Here is a 6,000-nt window from a genome sequence, read left to right on the forward strand (position 1 = left end):
CAAGCTCATAGCTCATCATCTCATTTTCAGCTCATGATCCAAGCTCATGAGTCTCATTGGGGGAATTTTGAGAGTCGTGGTTTAGAGGGCCAAGAAATATGTTCAGCAAAGCTCTAGCGGTTCAAAGTTGATAAAGGAAAGCATGTTGCTTGGCATGTCTTCCCCAATTTCCTAAACTCTGATGGGTCAATGTGCAAATAGGTAACATTTGATAAGCCTCTCATATCATATAACACTCAAAATGATAAAACTCCTCATGCTCTTTACATAAAAAATTAATGTCTATTATATAATATAAGTTTAAAAATATAATTATAGTATTTCATATAAATTATATTATTATCATCTAATCAATTCCAAGCACATGGCTAAATACATATTAATATCTCATATCTAGCATTAAATTCTCTCCTTACTCTCCAAAATTTTGTTAAAATACAAAAAGATCATAATTACATCTCTAAAACTTCATCATATATCAACCAACTAGCCTATTACTTACCAAAATTATATATGGACTAAACATATAATTTTTCCAAAATAGGAAACTTAGCCAAAAATACCAGCAACAGCTACGGCAGAAGCTGAAACAGCTCTAGTAGAAACTGAAACAGCTCCAGCAAAAGCTGTAACAGCTCCATTAGAAGCTGAAACAGTATTCGCAGAAACAGCTTCTGCAGAAGCTGCAACAACTCCAGCACATTCTACAGTAGCTCCAGCTGTAATACCAAAAATAAAAGGATCACATAAAGATTATCTTACCATCTTTAGCCAAACCATGAATTTAATGCCAAAAATGTCATTCAGATGACATCATCCAGCTATGACAGCAACATTAAAGTCTCAAACTTTCTTCTTTTGGCTAAAAAACAAAAAACCACTTACTTTGTCAAAAAGAAATTCCTTATTTGCTAAATTTTCCTTCAACTAGTTCTAATCTACTTACATGCTTGACTATATATAAAGATGACCAAGCCACACACCATGGGACACCATCCATCCCTCTCTCATCCCTTATTCTGAAACTTCATTCATTTGGCTGCCACATACACATTTTCACACTTCCCCATCTCTCTTCATAGATAACAACACAACACACATATTACAGCACCATTATCTATTACCCATCTTTCCACACTCCATTATCCTAAAATATCATCATTTTACTACATATAAACACATCTCCATCTCTTTCTTTATTTCCCTTGCAATACCTCACTTCTTAGAAAGCAACATAACCAATGTCGTAACACAAAAAACAACTCCAGCAGCAACTTTTACTAGATTTAACCTCCATATTATCTATCTTATACTTCCATATATTTTACAAATACATTCCTCACAAACTACGTACCATACATACTTCCCACATAAATGTTTCTAATCTATCTTACAAACATCATATCTCAAAAAACAAATATATATTTCTTACCATTTCCATACATCTTAAGAGATGCCAAACACTCTTCTAGAACATATTACAAAAGCCATTCTCATGAAAGACGTATGAACATCAATACTAAGGTCTTTCTCTTAAAATGCACAAAGACTTCATATTAAAGTCATTCTAATTGGAGACATACATTTCTAATACTTAAAATTATTCTTATGAAAGATACGAACTTATAAAATTAAAGCCCTTCCTATGGAAAGCAATATCACTCATACTTGACTGAAAACTAAAAGAGCATTACATGAAGAAAGTCATTTAAGTGCATGATGAAAGGGGATAAACTTAACTAACCTATGCACACTACTAGACATATTCTCTCTCCCTCCAATTGCACCCATTTTTCTTCTTCAATCATGAAGTCACCAAGGAATGACTCATAATATCATATTATACTAGTGGACTCATTTTTATTATGCTGCTGAAATGTTCTAAGTTCACTGCTTTTTTACGGCTGGAGCCACAAACTATGAAGATAAGTTATTATATTTTACCCTCAAACTTATGTTATTAAGTATATTTTATTCATTATCATTATACCACTCAACTAAGGTCATTATACTGCTGGAATGTTATTAGCTCATTAACGCTATAAGGCTAGAGCCACAAACTATGAAGCTCACTAGCATTATGCAGCTAGAGCCACAAATCACATAAAGAACAAAGTGATGTTGTACAACTGGAGTCAGAAACATAAAAGATAAGTCAATGTTTTCTCCATCTTTGAAATTACATTATTAAGTATATGTTAACTCATTATCATTTTACCATTATCTCACCATTTAATAAGCATGGTCTCACTAATACTTCATTAATGAACATATATATTAATAAATTGATCTACCAACGTTAGATGTATATTATTCGGACATAAATCACCGATGGACATATATTATTTGGACATTTACCACCAATGGACATATATTACTTGGACATAAACCATTGCTGGACAAACATTATTTGAACAAGGACCATTGCTGGACATACCTTATTATGTTGAACACGAACCATGAACCGCAGCTGAATCTGAACTATTGGACTCATCCCATTATTGGACATTTGATACTTAATCAAGTATTTTCTAATGTTGGACATCACTTAATATACATAATAATGACGTATCAACTTACCATTTAATCAAAGCTATCATGTTAAACATATTATTTATTTATTTCAACCATTATTATGATCCTAAGACTTTGGGCTCTATCTATTTTGTAGGCTTAAAAATACACCGGAAGCCATTGGTCTACGTAGCCCAATGTCGAGTTCCGAGTTGAACTTCCTAAAACAAATCTGGGCTTACAAAGTCACACTTCTAGCAGAAGACATGTGGCTACGCGCAAAAAACCGCCCTCAACAACATTACCAAACGGCCCCTTAAAAGTCAAGAGGGCCATGGCCTCCTTTTTTGCATACCTCCAAAAGGCCCATGAAATATTTATTGAATAGCCCAATTGAAACTTTAGAGTGTTTTAAAAAATAAAAATTGTTATAAGTGTGTCAAAAAGATTAATTGTGTTACAATAAATTAAAATTAAATGGATTAGTTACAATTAATTTCAAAATATATGTAATAAAATTTAAATACAAAAAATTCATTAGTAATGTTGTATCTATAAACAAGAATAACTGAATAATGGGCTAAAATTATGACCTTCGAGATTTTATGAAGATTCCCTGTTGCATCCATTTTTCGCTGTTAAGGTCCACTACAGAAGTCACATGTTAAACATACATTGCCTGTAATGAAGCTGTTGTAGACTTGTTTTAAATTTTGTTGTTCTTTCGTATGTAGCTGCATACTCTAGGATTAGGATTTTGAATCCTTTTCCTCTTACACCTTTCAACTTTTGCAATTATATATTTAGATTTTTGTTGACACCCCATTTTGCAACCCACATTTAACCTCACTTGGAAATTAAAATGGTAATTTCACCTTGGAAATATGCATCTTGATTCTGGTCATTAGATCCTTAATCTTATTTCACCAAAATGATTTTGATGTTGTAACGATCAAATCGACTGGTCATAGCCCTAATCGAACTACCAGATTGAAAGTTATCATCAAATCAAGTTTTAATGACTGAGATGCACTATCACAAATTGAGTCCAACTATATGTGATTATGAACAATTGATTTCAATTGGTTATAAGTATAATCAATTTGAGATCAATGATGTGTCATAATTTGATTGGTTAGGACTACATTTTATGGTAGGGAGACACACCTAATTAATTAGATAGTTAGACATTAATTATTCGGTGAGTAATTTGTGCAATTATCTTTTAATTAGAGTAAATTTGGAACCAATTAAGTTTGAAATGAGAGTGATTGGAGCCATTTAATGTTAATTGGGAGTTAATTTGGGACCTATTAAAGTTAATTATGTTGAAACCATTTTTTAACAAATGACATCTGCTCACTATTTCATCGATATCTCGCAGAATATTTTGAATCTGTGAATAAGGTTAATTTTCCTAGAAACTGGACATTTGGGGCTTCAATTTGAGTATAAGAACAAGACAATTCTGATCAGAATTGAGTCAGATATGATTTTTCGAAGTCGGCTTTACAGACTGTTACAGCAGCTACGGGATAACTGAATTTTGGCTTGCTCCTCACTCCCACCAATCTCTACATTTAATGCTCCAGATTTCCCCCAAGGCTAAAATGAGGTCTAGGTTCATGATTCTCTGTCAACCCTCATTAATGGCCTTCCATTAATATTTCTTCCACCACTACTATATAAACCCCCCCTCTCCTTCATTCCAAGACACAAAAAAACCTCATCTCTTCTCCTCTCTTGAGTTCTAGGAAGTTGAGTAGTCTTGTCATATTTTGGTCTTCTTGAGACTCAAGGTATTGAGTGAGACTCACTCTTCTTCTCCTAACTCTTCTTTTCCTCCACCCTTAGGACCTCCGTCAAGAGTCTCCTCATCCACCATATGGATCTTGCATGAAGGTATAATCTCTTTCCCTAATTTTTTTTTGTGTTGCCATGATGAGAGTTTAAGATTAAAGCATGATAATAATCATTTAAATTTCTTTGAATATGTTTGAATGTTCCTAATTGTTCTTATATGTTCTTCACATGTTCTTGGTTGTTCATCACATGTTCATGCATTATACTAATTTTAATCTTAAATCCACATCAAAAATATGAAAAACATGTCTTTTTAATAATTCTTTCAAATCCTTGAATCTAGGATATCACCATCCACACACATTCACTAGAATTATTTTTCAAATTCAAATGCAATGCTTAATAAATTGAATTAGGGTTTATCACATGCACACACTTTAAATTTAACATGCAAATCGATTGATAATATTTTGGATAATGTGATATGAATGTTGGCCACCATAGTCTAGAAGACCGGTTTCACCGGGCAAGGTGGGTGCCTAACACCTTCCCAACTTGTAACATAGCCTTCGAATTTAGATCAAGGGTTAGTAGATCAAATACTTATCCATGTAATTTTTAATTTTTAGATTGTAATTAGGAAACAAAGCCATGTACTTTATCTTAGATTGTATCTAGGACGAAAGTCATGTAATTTTCCTATGATTAATGTAAATTCAATTGAAAATTAATAAAATGAGGAATCTTTCAATTTTAGTTTTCTTATTTTTCCAATAATTAAATAAGTGGCGACTTCATTGTAAAACCCTTGATTTATAGGGAAAAATATAATCAGTCGAACCTCCATTTTGAAAGGCAATAACACGACTCCACCTATTTACATGGATTTGACCCAATACTCTAAAAAACAGGCCTAGGGCACGGTTTCTCACAACTTTTTATGAAACCTGGTCATTGTTGTTATTATTTATGGTCTGATTGTTTCAATAGAAAATTTTATGTAAAGATGATTTTTGTTTTTTTTTTTTTTGTGTGCTTGGTTTATATAAAAATTTAGGCGTAAATGCACTTTTAGTCCCTACATTTTATTTTTACCACTTTTAGTCCCTAAACCAATTAACGCATATTATTTTTGTCATTTTCGTCAATCAACCAATGGAAATAGCTGAGGTGACTGCCGAAGGAATTAAAATATTATAAAAAATAGCACATCGCCCATGACACATCAGCATATAAATTTAAAAAATTAATTTATTAACTTTAACTAAATAATAAAATTAAAACAGAATTAAAAACTAAAATTTACAGAATTAAAACAGAATTTAAAAAATCGTTTCAAACTTAAACTCTATTCTCTCATCTCAACCAACCCAAACAAAAATTTATTATTAGATCATTTTAGTTTTAAGTGTATATACTTTTCTTTAAGTGAGTTAGTCAAAAGCATCAAACGAATTTTTTTATTATCAGACCTTTTTAAACCATGATCTGATTTTAGAGAGAGCTCTACCAAAAAACAAAAAAAGAGTTTAGAGAGAGAGAGAGGGAGAGAATGCAGATAGGATATATAGAAATCAATGGCAGATCGTAGATCCTCCTCAGATACCCTGGCCGATAGCTATGCATCAATTGGTATATGGTAAGGGTTGGTCACGTCGAATTGCAGCCAGAGTCGTAGCTAGA

The sequence above is a fragment of the Castanea sativa genome, chromosome 7, assembly GCF_040712315.1.
Source record: "Castanea sativa cultivar Marrone di Chiusa Pesio chromosome 7, ASM4071231v1".
NCBI lineage: Eukaryota > Viridiplantae > Streptophyta > Magnoliopsida > Fagales > Fagaceae > Castanea > Castanea sativa.